Below are 17,518 nucleotides of genomic sequence, written 5' to 3'. Positions count from 1 at the left end.
TATGACAAGCTCATCACATTATAAATTTGGCAACTTAAATGAAATAACTAATTAATTTTTAACATAAATTAAGAGGATGGGGAAAGATAGTAGAGTAGAAACTTTCTCTGTTTGAATCTATGAATGAGAAGAGGCAATGTAACAAAGGAGAGAATATTCTGAAAAGAAAAAGAGAGGGAGAGGAAGGGCATCAGGACACATGAAACAGAGACAAGACAACTGAAATGAACAGGAAACAGTCTTCAGCTTCAGCCCCAATTACCTGCAAGGGAGGGGAAGCTAAACCATCAACTGCAAGTTAAACTGGGCTGTCTTAGCCAGGTGTCAGTGTCTCACACCTATCATCCTAGCTAAAGGAGACTAACTTCTGAGGGTCTGAAATCCAAGTTTCAAGTGGTAGAAATAGTTCAAGATGTTGGGGTATCACTTAGGAATAGATACCAACTGGAAAGGAATTTGGCAAGGCAAAGTTTCCTTCTGCAGAAAGGTATGTCATCATCAAGCCTGGCACGGGTGGCTCACGCCTGTAATCCTATCTACTCAGTGAATTATCCCAACTTCCTGGGGCCAGTGGGACTCAAACCCACGATCAGCAAAATGAGTCATCAGCACTCAAACAGGCTAAGAATATTTATTAGCCACAGCGACTGACCTCCACTATCAAGACAGTGAAGACCAGCCCCAAACTCAAATAGCTCAGGAAATATAAATGCAAAAACCACAGAAGCCATCCACAGGTGGTCAGTGGTAATTTTGCAATAAGTAAGAAAGCAAGTTACGAAAGCAGAGCTAGCAGTTAATAATTATAAATGGTGATTAGAATTTCAATAATCAATCAAGACAAAGTTCTCATCCTTGATCTTCCCTTTGTTCTTCTAAAGGGAGATCCTGCCTTTCAAATTTGGCCTTATTCTTATTAATCAATAAAAGCTAACTGCAAAGGGTCAAGTTCCATGTTTTAGTATATTTGCTGAGCAAGCATAATCACAAAAAACAGACATTGGGACATTGGTGGTCAGCCTTGCATACTGTTGGCCCTATTTTTACTCGCTTTGCAATTCTTGGTAAATGTCAAGCCACAGTTTTGTTCCCCTTTCTATAGTTTACACTCATTATTTTTAGGTCCTGAGACTTAATTATCCCAGTTAAATTTCCTTCTTCTTTAGTGTAATTAATACTCTATTTGTTTAATTTAAACTGGTCCTAACACTCAGGAGGCTGAGATCTGAGGATCACAGTTCAAAGCCAGCCCAGCCAGGAAAGTCTGTGAGACTCTTAGCTCCAATTAACCACCAGAAAACCGTCAGTGGTGCTTTGGCTCAAGTGGTAGAGTGCTTGCCTTGAGCTGAAGAGCTGAGGGACAGCACCCAGGCCCAGAGTTCAAGCCCATGAACCGACCAAAAATAAAAAGGTGTTATCATCAGCCACAATTCTGGCAAGCAAGCACATGGGGCAGGCAGGCCTTTTTATCTCTAACCCAGCAGGCCCTGCTCCTCTGCTCACATTGGCTGAGCTCAGATTTACAATCTGCAACAGAATGTGGCTTAGCTAATAAGATATAATTAAAATTCAAGGAGCTCGTAACAGGATATCTTAATTAAAGGGCTCAGGAAAAAGATATGTATAACTGATATTTAATTAACACGAGCCAAGCCACCTGGCCAAAGCAGGAACCCTTAAAAAAAACCACATTTTCTCAAGATTAACAGAAAGGAAACAAGCAACATTTTGATAGAAAAGATGCTTTTCTCACAGAAGCCAGCTCAGGCAGGAAAGACTGTGAGACTATTACCTCCAATAAATCACAAAAAAAGCTAGCAGTGGATCTGTGGTTCAAGAGGTTAAGTGCCAGCCTTGAGCAAAAAAGCTGTTCAGTTCAAGCTCCAGTACTAGCACATAAAATAAGTAAACTAGGAAGTATACAGACAAACTGGAAGACCTAACTGTGGGACAAGTCTACACTTCCCTCAAGCCAAAAGCTAGTGGTATAACAGTAACTCCTCTTGTATCACAAACTAGCTTTGGAGAAAACAAACTATTTTCTTGTTCTGTATACCTTGGATAGCTATATCAAAACATCAAATAAGCCGGGGGTGGGGGAGGCACTAACGCCCAGGAGTAGCTATTATAGTGATTTTCCTTTTTAATATACAAATATATTTAATACAGCATATTTAATATGCTGTAATAAAATAAATGAAGTAAAATAAAAGCCCTAGTACTGGCACAAAAATGTGGCTGTCTCGCACATGGTGATAAAGATTATAACTAACATCCTTTGCTTTTCAAAACAAAAAACAAAAAAAAAACACAAAAGACTTCTAACAGGTGGCAATGGCTCATGTCTGGAATCCTAGCTATTCAGGAGACTGAGATCTGAGGATCATGGTTCAAAGCCAGATCAGGTGGAAAGTCCATGATACTTTTATCTCCAATTTGCCACAAAAAAATCTGGAAGTGGATCTGTGTCTCAAGTGCTAGAGCAGTAGCCTTGAGCACAAAAGCTCTGGGATATTGACCAGGCCCAGACTTCAAGCCCCAGGACCAGCACCAAAAAAGTAAAAATAAAATAACTGGCAAGATAAATAGAAAGCCAACAGAATGGGAGAAAATCTTTACTAGCTATGCATCAGATAAGGATCTCATATCTAAAATATATTTAGAGCTCAAAAAATTAAACCTCTCAAAAGCAAATCCTCAGAGAAACAAAAACCTAATTAATAAGTGGGCTAAAGACTTAAAGAGAATCTTCCCCAATGAAGAAATAGAATAGCCAATAGACTCATGAAGAGATGATAGACATCTCTGGCCATAAAAGAAATGCAAATCAAAACAACATTGAGATTCCATCTCATCCCAATTAGAATGGTCATTATCAAGAAAACTAACAATAACAGATGCTGGTGGGGATTTGGCCAAAAGGGAATGCTACTACACTGCTGGTGGGAATGTAAACTTGTTCAACCACTCTGGAAAGCAGTATGGTGGTTGCTCAAAAGACTAAACATACTGCTTCCAGCTGGGTGCCTGTGGCTCACGCCTGTAAACTTAGCTACTCAGGAGGCTGAGATCTGAGAATCGAGGTTCAAAGCCAGTCCAGGCAGAAAAGTCTGTGAGACTCTTATCTACAATAAACCACTAGAAAACCGGAAGTGGCACTGTGGCTCAAGCAGTAGCATGCTTGACTTGAGCTGAAGAGCTGAGGGATAGCACTCAAGCCCAGAGTTCAAGCCCTACGACTGACAAAACAAAGAAAACCAGAAGTGGTGCAGTTGCTCAAGTGGTAGAGCACCTTGAGCTGAAGAGCTGAGGGACACCGTTCAAGCCCCATGACCGACAAAACACACACACACACACACACACACACACACACACACACACACACACACGACCAGAGCTTCCAGATGACCCTGGGCATGTATCCAATTGATCACAAATCAGGCCACTCTAAAGCCACCAGCACAACCATGTTCATTGCAGCATTATTTACCATAGCTAAAATATGGAATCAACCCAGATGTCCCCCAGATGGATCAAGAATGGTATGTATACACAACAGTATTCTATGTTTCCATTAGAAAGAATGTTTCATTCATAAAAAAATGGAACAAGACTTAGAAAAAATTATACTAAGCAAAGTAAGCCAGATTCAAAGAAACATAGGTTGCATGGTTTCCCTCATTTGTAATAATTAGAATCTGCCTATAAATCTACAAGTAACTAAATGGATAGTCAATGATAAATAATTATAATTGGACATGGTTAGTTAAACAGCACTCTAAACATTCACACAGTGAGACCAAAGGAGGATATTCTTAGGAGGATCACAAGGGCTCAATAGCTATGTGCATATGATCACATAAAATGATGTTTATCAAAATGAACTCCAAGAAATGAAAACAAGAGGTTTTTTTATTGTACTGTTTTCAGTTCTTTTTTTGAGTTTGGTTTATTCCCTTTTGTCACTGTTATTGATTTCTGTACCTTTTGTCTTGTATATAAATTTATCTTATTTGGGGAGGGGAATGGGAAGCACAGAAATGGTGAGACAAAGGGTGAACCAATTCAGGAGTGATGCTCACTAGACATTATGTTGGAAGTGAACTATACTTGGGGGGGAAGGGTCAAAAAGGAAAAAACTGGGGGAAAATGAGGGAGAGGGTGACACTGTTCAGAAAGAAATGTACTGATTATCTGACTTACATAACAGTAACCTCTCTGTATATCACCTTTACAATATTTTTAAATCGATAAAATAATTAATAATAAAATAAAATAGTAAATTTAAAAAACACTGATATTTAACACAATTACATTCACAAATTTTTATAGCTAGTAAAAAAGACTCAAGAGGAAGTAACCAAATTTGACTTCCTTTGCTATCACCCATTAGTATGTATGCTTAATTTTGCAAAGCCTTTTACTGTATTCCTCTAACTCTACCTATAAGGTCTCTAACTCTGGATCCATGGCTATCTCACAGGAACAATACACTGATAATGAAGGAAATGTGCAGAAGCAAAATATATCTTAAGCCAAGCATGGTGGCAAATGCTCATAATCCTAACACTCTACAAGCAGAGGCAGGGGATCATGAGTTGAAGGCCAACTTGGAGACACAGCAAGAACCTATCTCTAAATAATAATAATACCTTACATGATAGGAAAGTTGTAGTCTGCATAGAGACAATATGTTGATTAGAAGTAGACAAATTAAAGGAGTGAAGTGTTACTTTATGGGACATGTCTGGGCTCTCAGAATTGAGAACTAGGGTGAATGAGAGAGATTGATTGGAATATATTGTAAGCATGTGCAGAAATCCTCATCTGTGTAACTAATGTATACTAAGGAAAATGCTAAAACAATTTCAGAATTGTTCATGAAAATGAAAAAGACCTAGACTCATTGTCATACTCTAGGGTTTCTCCAAGGAGGAGCTTCACATTTCAGCCTTAGAGAAACATAGGTACTCTCTTTGGATGAAGGTTAGGATTCCAGAATTTGAGTCCCTGAAGCCAAAGTCTTGGAAAGAAAGATACCTAGATTGTGAAGACAAGCTCAATTTGTGAGAACGTCTTAAACTTTACTGTACTTGAGAATTACCAGGAAGATTAAGTTGCTGACTCTACCAGAAATTTTGCTTTATTCGATCTGAAGAACCAAGAATACCACATTTTTATCAAATAATCTTCCGCCCCCAGGTGTCCTTGAACCAGGAAGCAAAGCCTTTGAAAACTCTAGAGACGCAAGCTATAAGCAAAGTTAACAGTGTATGTGCATTTTTTTTCTAGAAAAGAATATAGCTATAGTCAGATTTTCAAGGAGTTTCATAACCCAAGAATGCTTAGAACTTCACAGCACAAAATATCAGAAGGGAGCCTCATTCAAACATCAAATCACAGGACCAGGGAAATTTAAAACATAACACACACAAAGGATGGGGCCAAATGGAAGCCAGTGAGGGTGAACACTTGTAAGCCAGGCCCAAAGAAACATAGGTCTCATGGTTTCCCTTATTTGCAATAACTAGTATATGTCTAGGACAAACAGAAAAGGTCAAAAGTTATGTACATATGTCCATATAAGATGATGATAAGCAAAATGAACCCCAAGATAGGGACACAAGAGGTTTTATCTTTGTTGTTGTTTTTAATGTACTTATAAAGTGCTGTGTGAATTTTTTTTGCTTTTGTATGTTCTTCCCCTGTTTTCACTGTATTTGATTCTGGTGCCCTGCATTTGTATATACATTTTTCTAATTAGGGGAGGGGAAGGGAAATGACACAATACTTAAAAAGGGATACAGTTTGACCCATTGTAATGATGAGATGTATAAGACACTATGTTGGAACAACCTTTACAGCTTCAGGTTGGGGGAGGGAGGAGTTGGGGAGGTGGGGAGGGAAGGAATGGTAGGGGAAAAACAAAGGAGGAGGTAACAATGCTCAATAGGAAAGTACTCATTACCTTACTCATATAACTGCAACCCCTTTGTACAGTATCTTTACAATAAAAATATATTAAAGGATTTTCATTGATAAGTCTAGAACAGTAACAAATTATTTTCATTAAACAGAGGCAACCTTGAGAATGTTTGCTTCTGTGCATTTTAAAGGCACAAGGACTAAGCTAGGTGCTGATGGCTCATGCCTGTAAACTTAGCTACTCAGGATGCTGAGATCTGAGGATCAAGGTTCAAAACAGCCTGGGCAGAAAGTCTGTCAAACCTCATCTCAAATTAATCAGAAATTGCTGAACTAGAGATATGGTTCAACTGATAAAGTGCTGGCTATGCGCAAGAAAGCCGAGCAAAAGCCAGAGGCCTTGACTTCAAGGGCCAGTACCAGCACACATAAAAAGGGCATAAGGCAGATGGCCTGGCGCCGCCTGGCACGGAGGGAAAAACCGGGAAGTGACATGAACACCATCTTGCGAAGCCCCAGGACTCTCCAGCTCACCTTGGCCTTGCTCAAACCTGATGTAGTTGCTCATCCACTGATTCTGGAGGCTGTTCAACTGCAGATTCTGAACAACAAGTTCCTTATTGTACGAATGAAAGAACTACTATGCAAAAGGGAAGACTGCCAGAGGTTTTACCAAGAACATGAAGGGCGGTTTTTTCTATCAGCAGCTGGCCAGTGGGCCAATCCAAGCCTACATCCTCGCCCACAAACATGCTATCCAGCTCTGGAGAACACTGATGGGACCCACCAGAGTGGTTCGAGCACGCTATATTGTCCCAGATTCTATCCGTGGGAGATTTGGCCTCATCGGTACCGGCAACACCACCCACGGCTCAGACTCTGCAGTTTCAGCCAGCAGAGAGATCTCGGCCTTCTTCCTGGAGTTCAGTGAAGCACGTTAGTATGAGGAGAAGGAGCCGCGTCTACGCTCTAGTGCAGAGGGAGGTAGGCCCTGTACCACTGATGCAGGATTCCTAGGACCAGCCTGAGACTTGTCACACTCTAAAAAGCCTTTTCACACAGCCCTCCAAGTCCAAACCATTCTTCCAAGACTAGAAAAGCCAAGATCATGGTGCCATCCCTGCTGGGCGCTACTAATCTACCAGAGGGTCTAGCTCATCACTGCCTACTCCTTAGCCTTTCACAGTCTACCTCTTCTCTAGAATGTTCCTGGAGAGTTAAGAAGGATGGTGATTCTTCCTTTTGCTGAGAACGATATATCCCTCCTTTCTCAAAAAGGAGCTTGCATCATGGTCTTGCCTAGAGAAGGCTGTAATTCTATGAGTTGTATTTTGGCCTGTTTTCCTAATAAACTCAAGTGTCCTAATGAAAAAAAAAAGGCATAAGGCCTAAGAGACATTAACCATGGGGAGAGTTTCCTAGTTTCCTAATTGGATAGACTTCAAATTTTCAGAAAAGATGGAAGAAAAGATGGCTTATTGCTAGGAGATTCCAGTCTGCTATAAGAAGATGGAATAAGCTGGGCACTGGTAGCTCTCATCTATAATCCTAGAAACTTTAAAGCAAGGAACAATCATGACTTAGGGAGTACTAGGAAAATCTACCACACTGTCTTGGTGAGCAACAGCCACATGGAGTGGCCATGGAGAGGGAAGGGATCTGATTTATGTAGGAGTTAGAATCTTTTCTGTCGAAGTGGTTTCTTGTCATAAGTACTGCCATTTTAGGGTAGTTCTTATCTTTACAAGGAGCTATTTTTGTTAAGTCATATCCTCTTATAAGAATTGTTTTTCTAGGGCCTGGAGCCATGGCTCAAATGATAGGGATCCAGCTGAGTAAAAATTGTTTTTTCTGCCAAATTGGCCAGGTGTCCTGGTTTTGGTTGATTGCTTAAACTTTTTCCCATTTTAAAAATTATCTTTAAGTAGTTATACAAAGGAATTGCCATTTAACAAAGCAATTCTTTAATAAAACTTTTTTTGTCAGTCGTGGGGGCTGAACTCTGGGCCTGGGTGCTGTCCCTCAGCTCTTCAGCTCAAGGCTAGTGCTCTACCACTTGAGCCACAGCTTCACTTTTCTGCTTATGTGGTGCTGAGGAATCGAACTCAGGGCCTCATGCATGAGAAGCAAGCACTCTATCACTGAGCCAACTTCCTAGCCCAATAAAACTTTTTTAAATAAAACTTTTAACCCTTTCAAATTAGCCAACTACACAAGATTGTGAGCCTAACTTCTGACCAATCAGAACAAAGGTCAGTAACGCATTTGAGATAAAACCTGGGTAGACTGCCTGCCCAGTGTACTTACTTACTTGGCTTCCCATCTTGCCCTTCTGCCAAAGTAAACTTTGCCTTGCCAAGTTGCTATCCTTATTCCTACATGACAGTCCAATATCCTAAAACATTTCCAACTGAGAAGTTTAAGTAGCAGGGAGCTTAGGCAATGAACGGTGTGATGGCCGGTAGCCACGTGCTCTCTGGCAAGAGGCAAGTCCCATTACCTAAAAATCAGTATAGAAATAAAGCCCTGTGCCTTTGGTTGGTGGAGTACTCAGCCTCTGAGAGCTGCTTTCTGGTTGCTGGTATTTGCTACCAGGTAGCACTGAGAGCCCTGAGCACAAGTCATGAGAACCACACAATTTCCCCAGTTTCCCTCCTTCTGAGGGAATTTCTGAGGGAATTTCTGAGAAGGGGCTAAAAGCACTGAGATCAGCCTGCAGGAACTGCCTGCTCACTGCAGTTTTTGCTAACCACGAGTCTAAGAGCACTAAGCACAGATCCTGAGAACCATGTGATTCCGCAGCCTCCTTTCATTCACAGGATCATTTACTGCAGTCTTAGAGATACCAGCAGACAGCCCCTCATTTCTCTTCCCCCAGTTCAAAACTCAGTGCTGTTTTCTCTCCTTACTACCCAACACAGTTAGGGCCCACACCTAGGCCCTTGCTGCCCTTGGGGTTACAGACTGGGAAGCCCATTAGGCAAATGGAAACCTGACCAGTTTGAGAATTTCTTGAAGCCAGCAGCAGATCCTAATACACAAAGGGAAGCTTGTAAAGTAAATAGGCTGGGGGCATTGGCTCAAGTGGTAGAGCACCTGCCTAGCAACCCACATATACACATATAGCACCAACCTGTACACTAATTATACTATATACTATACTATGCTATAGTATACTATACAATACTATACATATACTATGATTCCTCCACCTGAGTGCTGCTAGATATCAAGACTGGTTCCTTCAGCATGTGGCTGAATGTTTGGCTGCTGAGCTATATGGCCTAGAAATGGTGATAAAATTATGTATCAAGATAGGGCATTTCCTTATGAATAACTTCCCCTGGTATTGAGGAAAAGTTTCCTAGATTGCTTAGGAGTTACTTCAGTATGGTATCTCAGTTAATTTCTACACAAACAGATAACTATGTGCCTTTTCCAAAAATATCTGGACCTTAGTCCAGAAGAAGATCAAAGATTTGTTCTTTGCTGGGTGCTCCATTTTAAGTTCTAAGTAGTTGCTTTCTATGATGACTATCCTATGTTCTTTAGAGTTCTCTTCATCCCTTAATATCTAATTATCTAGTACCCCATTTTCTTTTTAACATATTTTTATTATCTTTAAGTAGTTGTACAAAGGAGTTGCCATTCAATAAAGCAGTTTATGAATACAATGCATCTTGATCAATGTCATCCCTTTTACCATTCTCTCCCATCCCTCCCAACCCCACTCCTTCCCTCAACTTTCTCAATTTTGTAGAATATGCATTGAATTTTGTGACTGCCATCTCCCCTTGTCCTCTCTTTATCCCTCTAGCACCCCCTCTCTTGACCTCACCCTACCTTTTGATCACCCATTTCCTGGGGTTTATTTTGTTGGACTGTGAGTTAGCCTTTCTAAGGAATTATACTGTTTGAGTTCTCCCCTGAATCTACCATACTTCAGTTCATACATTTGTGTACACTTGCATACCATCCATAGTGTTTACTTATATATTTATTAAATATATTTTATATTTCATTATACTACTTTTCATAGTTTACTATCCCACCTTTTATAGTTCAATATACTACCATTTCCTCATTCAAATTTTCTTATTTTTGTCTCTTCATTGCAGTTTGACTGAAACAGTAAGCATTGTTTTGTGAATCTTTTGTTTCAGTTGTGAGTGTATATGTACTAGGCCATGGCCATAAAATGTATTTCTTACTATGGGTCTTAGTTTAAGAGTCTAAAATCATTACTTCAGGCATACTAGGTACTTATCAAAATAAAAACAAGTTCCAAAATTTAGCTTAAGGAATATAAAAATTTCTCCAAAACAAAATGTTAACAAGGTATTTTAAAGGATACTGATAAAAACAAAAACAATCTGTCAAAATATGAGTCAAGTCTTATGATGACCCATCAAGAAGCTCTTAAGATGCTCGCTCTTTAATGGAGTCAATTTTAAAAGATATGTGAAATATGGACAAGAGGGAATTTGACAAAGGATGATGCCACAAAAATCATAATACAGTAGCTTTAGGACTTCTATTAGGAAGGCTAAGCCCAAAGTTACAAAAATGTTAATAACAATATGAAATGTTTTACTACTTGATCAGAGCAAAAAACACTGAAGCATTAGGATCATTATCAGAGAAGAACCACTCAAGTTTCATCGTGTTTCATTTTTCTCTAAGAAGAATGATAAACTAAGAAAACAGAACAAACATGGTTATGAAGAAACTGAAATATTTTATGATAGATAAGGATAAAAAATCTAGCTTTTCTGAAATAATGCAAATTTCCATATGATAAAAATGGTCTATGAGAGAAAGGACAAATTTAGCTCCTAATTCAAACATGCAGCAAGGTGATTGTCAAAGTCCTTCATGTGTAGCAAAAGTATTTCACACGTACTTTCCATTTTGTCACAAAGAATATTAGGGGACAAGCACTTTAGGTCAAGATTTAAGAAAGTTATAATTTTTCTCCAAGGATATTTTAAATTAAATTGACTTCTTCATTGTGAAGAATAAAATAATTACTGGTAGAACTGGTTATCATTGTCTTCATTTGTGCTATGATAAAGTTGCTTTCTTCTTAGTGGGAAAATCAGCATAGTAAATAAAGCACCAAAATAATACTTTAGCAAGCATTGTTTTACATAATAGTTTTGAGCTCATAGGCCACCCCCACCCCCCACCCAGAAGTGTCTCAAGGATTGCTAAGGCTATTTGGGCCACAGTCTCAGAACCACTGGTATATCAGAAAGAACAATGGGTTCCAGAATCATATAGGCCAGAAATTTAAATACTGTTTCTCCACAGGCTTTACAGCTAGACAAACCTCTTTTCTTTTGTCCTTCTATGGTTTTAATTCTTTAATAAACTTCATTTTCAGCATGGTTTTTAGTTCACAATAAAATTAATAAGAAGACAAAGTATCCATATATCCCCATTTCCATATCTTTCCCCACTACAAACCTATGGAGTCATGTGACAGATACTGATGTTATAGTCATTGACAAGTTTCATATACAATGTTAGTCCCATAAAATTCTTGCCATCTAGTGATACAATTGTCATAAGAGTCTTAGCATAATATATCTTACAGGATGATCCTGATATAAATCTGCTGTGCTGATGATTGAGACAAATAGATGAATAGACCTGGAAATGAAAATTAATAGGTATTAAAAGGGCCAGATCAGACATTAGAATATCATAAAAAACTGGAAAATCAAAGTAATTAGCTCTCCTTCCCTCCACACTTACTTTTAAACATTAACTTACAAGAATGGATGACTAAGAGGGACTATTTACATTTGCCTTTTCTTTTCAGATATTGCAAATCTATAGATTGTTTACAATTCATGCAGAGATAGAAATAAAAGGCATGTCTGCAAAAGGAAAATCCTAAAAATTACTTATTGTCCCTGGGTTTTGAGGTGGGCCTATCTCATATCTCCATCTGCCTGGTCCACTAAAAATCATTGGATTAGGATTTGGTGGACAATATGACTATTCTCCCAACTCAGAAAGTATAAAACATCATTGGTCCTTTACTCCCACTTCCAACTTTATCCTGATATACTAAAACAACTACTAAAACTTCCACCTTGTGAGATACTCCTTTTGGGTAAGACACTTTCAAATTCTTTTCTTGCATGGATCCCAAGGACCTATAGTTTTGTGTGAGGACTTGGGAGCTGAGGAAACCCCCTCATCCATCAACTGGTGACACCAATTATATAAGAATATAGCACATACAATTATATACAGGACATAATAGTTGAAAAAATTCAAGAACTATGTTAGTGATCAATGTGTTTACTATATTGATATTTTAGAGTGTACTCATACATTTTCTTAACTGTAAAACAGGATGTTATAATATACTGGCATCAGCCTCATACATACTGTTTCTCATGTCTTGATTGCATTGACCTATAACATGTAGGTTTGTCTGATGCTCAGTCCATGATGAAATTGACTGACACATTTCTCAGACTGTACAGCTCCTCCCTCAGCCCCACCAATGTCTTTAAACAATTCATACTATATTTAGTGATATCACAGACATTTATTGTATAATCTTGGAGAATTCACATATTTGGATCCTGTTTATCACCTTAAATTTGGAATTAGTAATATTTATTTGGCTGGGTACCAGTGGATCATGTCTATAATCCTAGCTACTCAGGAGACTGATATCTGAGAATCACAGTTTGAAACCAGCAGGAGCAGGAAAGTCTGTGAGGTTTATCTCCAACTAGCTACCAAAAAAATCCAGAATTGGATCTGTGGCTCAAGTGCTAGAGCAGTAGCCTTGAACAAAACAAACCTTAGGGATAGTGCTGAGGCCTAGAGCCTAAGCCCCAGGACCAGCACCAAAATAATTACTTATTATTATTATATAAAGTATCATCAAAAGGGGAACTTTAACATTACTTTGTATTATACCCAGTACATTTTTAGATATTGGTACTCAACATCTAAACATTCAAAAGCTTTAACTTAAAAAAATTTTATTGACATAGAATAAAGTTGTCCCAGTCAAGAGCTAACTAGGATTGCAATCTGGGGACACAGATATAAGCAATGTTGAAAGTGTGCTTTGAGGTTTTACAAAATGGAATCTATATTCATAAATTGTAAATCTCAAGATTGTTGGTAATTTACATCATTTGTTAGTCAGGAATCATGACTGAGGTTGGCAAAAGTTAAACTCTTTATAGGAAAGAGATTGGGCATGATCTTAAATTCTGGGTAGTTTGTGGGAAGAGGTCTGATATTACAGAAGGTTGGCATAGATGAACACCATTTCAAAGGTTAACCCACACCCAAAATCAGTGTGTCTGCGATCCAATTCGAAGGTTCAGCTATGACATACCTGAAGTTTGATTTCCAGTGAACTCTCAACTACCCTTTTTGTGTCCCCCAATCAATGCTACTCCAGTTTTATGTTTTCCTTGACAATTTTGAAAGGCCCTAATATGGGTTAAAAGAAACAAGGTGAAACATGGTAGATATATATTAGCTTCTTTTAGCTGCTGAAATAAGTTACCACAGACTTAGTAGCTTAAAACAGACTATTTTCTTCTCTTATTGTTATAGAAGTCAGAAGTTAAAACATCAATTTCAAGGCTGGAAATGTGACTTATGTAGTTGAGCATATGGCTAGCAAGCATAATGCCCTTAAGTGACCACTCTCCTTCATCTCCTTCACTTATGATGTTACTAGGGCCAATCAAGTTAATTTAGAATAATCTTACTTTCTCAAAATCCTTCATAGCATCAATAAAGTCTCTTTTCCTATATAAACAATACTTACAGATTTCAGAAATTAACACTGGATAAATTGAGGAGCTATTATTCAGCCTACCACAAAATATAAACGTCTGCAGCTTGACTTAAAAAACTCAACTATTCCAGCCAGGCTGGTGGCACATGCCTGTAATCCTAGCAATAAGGAGTCAGAGGCAGGAGGATCACAAGTTTGAAGGCAGCCTGGACTACATAGTAATTTCTAGGCCAGCCTAAATAAAATACATAACAAGACCTTGTCCAAAAAAAAAATCACCTATTTCAAGCTGAAAGTACAAAGAAGTGTAGATTAATAGTACTTCATTTGAAAACAAGATTAGTTGATATAATCATGATCTTTAGATTGATTTATTTTTTACAAACTACCATGTGGAAGGTGCCAGAGGTTCACACTTGTAATCCTAGCTACTTAGGAAGCAGAGACCTGGAGTATGGCGGTTCAAAGTTAGCTCAGCAGAAAAATCCATGAGATTCCATATCCAATTAACCAGCAAAAAGTATTGTCCACAGGGTAGACAACCAGCCAAGAGCAAGCAAGCCAAACAAGACTATGAGGATCTGAATTCAAATCCCAAACCCAACAAAAATACCTACCCTATTATCAAAAAAAGTAAATGTTTCAGAATGAGACACAGACCTACTCAGATCACAGTGGAACTATTAAACTTTATATCCAATTGAAAAAATACAATAAAAATGGTCTATGCAGAGAAAAACAGGATGATAAAAGAAGAGAAAATGTTGTTCTATAATAAATAACTATTATGGGCTGGGAAAGTGGCTCAGTGGTAGATTGCTTGCCTTGCATGCCTGAGGCCCTGGGTTCGATTCCTCAGCACCACATAAGCAAAAAGAAAAAAGCTGGAAGTGGCGCTGTGGCTCAAGTGGTAGAGCGCTAGCCTTGAGCTGAAGAGCAAAGGGACAGCACCCAGGCCCAGAGTTCAGGCCCCACAACCGGACAAAAATAAAAAAATAACTATTATATATTATAATCATCCCAGTCACTGTTCTAGATACATTGTACATGTCAGCTCATTCAATCCTTTTAATAATTCTGTGAAACAGATATTATATGTTAACTTCTATTTTCCAGAAGAATTAAGGCATAAATTAAGTGATGAACTCAGAATCACATATGACAGTAAACTACTAGGCCAGATTGAAACCTAAGCTATCTGAATCTAGAGCATATAATTTAGCCACCACATTATAATGTCTAAGGCATCAGGGAAAGGAGGAGTCATTTCAGGAGGTGATAAAAATAAGTCTTTAAGTAACTGAAGGAATATCAGGGAAAAAGGAATCATACTTAGCTTGTATCAGGAAGATTAAGACTAAGGTTTAACTGGACATTGGTGGCTCATACCTGTAATCCTAGCTACTCAGGAAGGTGAGTGGTTTCATAATTTGAAGCCAGTCCAAGCAGGAAAGTCCATGAGACTCTTGTTTCCAATTAACCATCAGAAAGCCAAAAGCAGAGGTGTGTCTCAAGTGGTAGAGCACTAAAGCAAATAAGCTCAGGGACAGAGTGCAGGCTCAATTCAAGCCCCAGGAGCAGCATGTATAAGCATGCGCGCGCGCACACACACACACACATGGCTAGAAATTACAACATTTGAAGGAATGAATAGGTCATTCTGAATCTGCTTTGTGAAATGGGGAATCTCCTCTCAGGACAAATAATTAACCAAAAGTTGAAAATGTTCTAAAATCAACTGTTGAAAATGTTCTAAAATCTAGATGAGTGCTACAGACTACTCATCACTCCTAGCACTAGGGAAAGGTCATTACTACAGTCATAGTGAAAAAGCAGCCTGTAGTTTAAAGCTCCCCAGGTGGAACTCCTGTATCATAATTTCAAATGTCAATTCATCTTTTTCTCTTTTTGATAATCACTGTCAAAGAAAATTTTTAAAGAGAGGTTACAATATTCAGTAGTAACTTTAAAAGACTTTATGAATGTTAATTTCATTCAGCAGCCAGAAAATTTTACACAAATAATCTAAACCCTGGTAATTATTACATGCTTTTCATTGTACTTTGGATTATTCCCTCTTAGTACCTGGGGCAGACACCCTAGTAACATGGCATACCCAAGTTCTATTCTACAACCAGGATGACAGCCAGTATGCTGATCCACTCACAGAAGGAACTTCAAAACCACTTCATCCTAACTTTTCATCCACAAACTAGACAACAGTAGCCCACAGGGACAGCAGTGATAGCTTAGCAAGCCAATCCAATGCTGGCTCAGTGTTTGTAGGCTGGCACAAACAGAAAATAATAAAATAGAGACTAGTCATGTGAATAAAATAGCTGAACACAAGGCCTCAGACCTTCTTTTTCTTGAAAGGAGATGTTAATTCAACAATAGTACACAGACTAACATACTCCAAGAGGAATCCAGAAACCAGCTAATAAGAGGCCTACATTGCAGGCAAGCATGAATCAATATTAAAACCAGGAGGAAATTTTCTGTTACTTACTGGCCATGGTTTCTCTGCCTGGTTCAGCAAAGTGCAATCAGAAGAAAATGCTCAATTCTAGGCTTCTTCCTGAAGAGGAAAAAAGAAAACTAAAATACATGTCCAATATGTGGTTATTTGTGGTAGAGAACACAGGAGGTACTGACATATCTTGCCTGAATATGCACAGATAGAAAGAGCTGCCAGTCTGGGGACCACTAATAAGGGCAAAAGTCTAGATTCACTCTATTACTCTCATGCAACAAAAGGGTAAAAACTCCCAATTTTCAGATACTCTTTCAAGGAGGGAAGATGTTGGAGTACCTGTTCAATATGCTATTGTTTCAAGGAGCTGTTCAAGGGATACGTTTTTGCCAGTCTTAGATGCTGAAAGAACCCAACATATTCTGCATGCCTGAGGGAAGCTGAGAATAAAAGATGGCTGGTAACTTGCCACTGCTCCACAGTAAATATAGTGGCGCAGGTAAGCACTGAATACAGCCTGAGGGTAAGGGGAGAAGAGTGGAGTTAATGTCTAACATTTTACCATTTAAGTAATTTAACAGAATTGCTTTTATTTTATCAGATACAAAGCACACTCTAGAAGTCTGAGGGACACTAAGAACTAAAGCAGATGAGCAGTCTATGCCGTCAAAGAACATGCAGTACGACACATAAACACTAGAGGGAGAATGAAATTATAAAATAGAAAAAAAAGACCATAGTAAATTCTTTTAATTGGGAATTTTACACACACAAATCCAGAGAAAAGTTGTTGAAAATAAAGGTCGGAAACGTTCCTCAAATCTCTAACAGACCTACTGGTGAAATGTTTTCCCTGTATAATGTCAGTAAAGATTTGGAGAAATGGTCATTTGTTCAAACACAAAGGAATAAAATATGAAGAAATAAGGAAATGTGGGCCAAAGAACTCAACAGAACAAATCTCCAAGACCTGATGCTAAAAAAGATATGTGAATTATCTGACAAATTGACCAACAAAAAGATAATGAGCTCAGAAAAATGATGTATGAACAAAAAGAAGTCTATCAATAAAATAATAAAATTGTATTTAGAAACCACAAAATTCTGAGCTAAAGAATATAATACTTAGGAAAAAAAATAACTGCAGGACTTCAATAGCATCCTTGATAAATCAGAAGGTACCATCAAACGTAAAGATAAGACATTTGAATAAAATTATCATTCAAAGGAACAAAAAAGAAATACGTGAAAAAGAATGAAGAATAAGCAACTTTGAAAATACTATTAATTCTTCTTTTCTTTTTTTTTTGGTACTTTATATATATATAAAA

At 38.3% G+C, this 17,518-nt stretch overlaps 1 pseudogene; it reads left to right on the top strand.

The window, feature by feature from the left end:
- The first annotated feature begins 6,415 nt into the window (after positions 1-6,415).
- On the top strand, positions 6,416-15,930 carry LOC105999302 (annotated as a pseudogene).
- The last annotated feature ends 1,588 nt before the right edge of the window (positions 15,931-17,518 follow it).

Source organism: Dipodomys ordii, unplaced genomic scaffold (genome assembly GCF_000151885.1).
Source record: "Dipodomys ordii isolate 6190 unplaced genomic scaffold, Dord_2.0 Scaffold187, whole genome shotgun sequence".
Classification (NCBI taxonomy): Eukaryota; Metazoa; Chordata; class Mammalia; order Rodentia; family Heteromyidae; genus Dipodomys; species Dipodomys ordii.
Note: the sequence above shows the minus strand (reverse complement) of the source record. Positions and strands in the feature narration are given on the sequence as shown.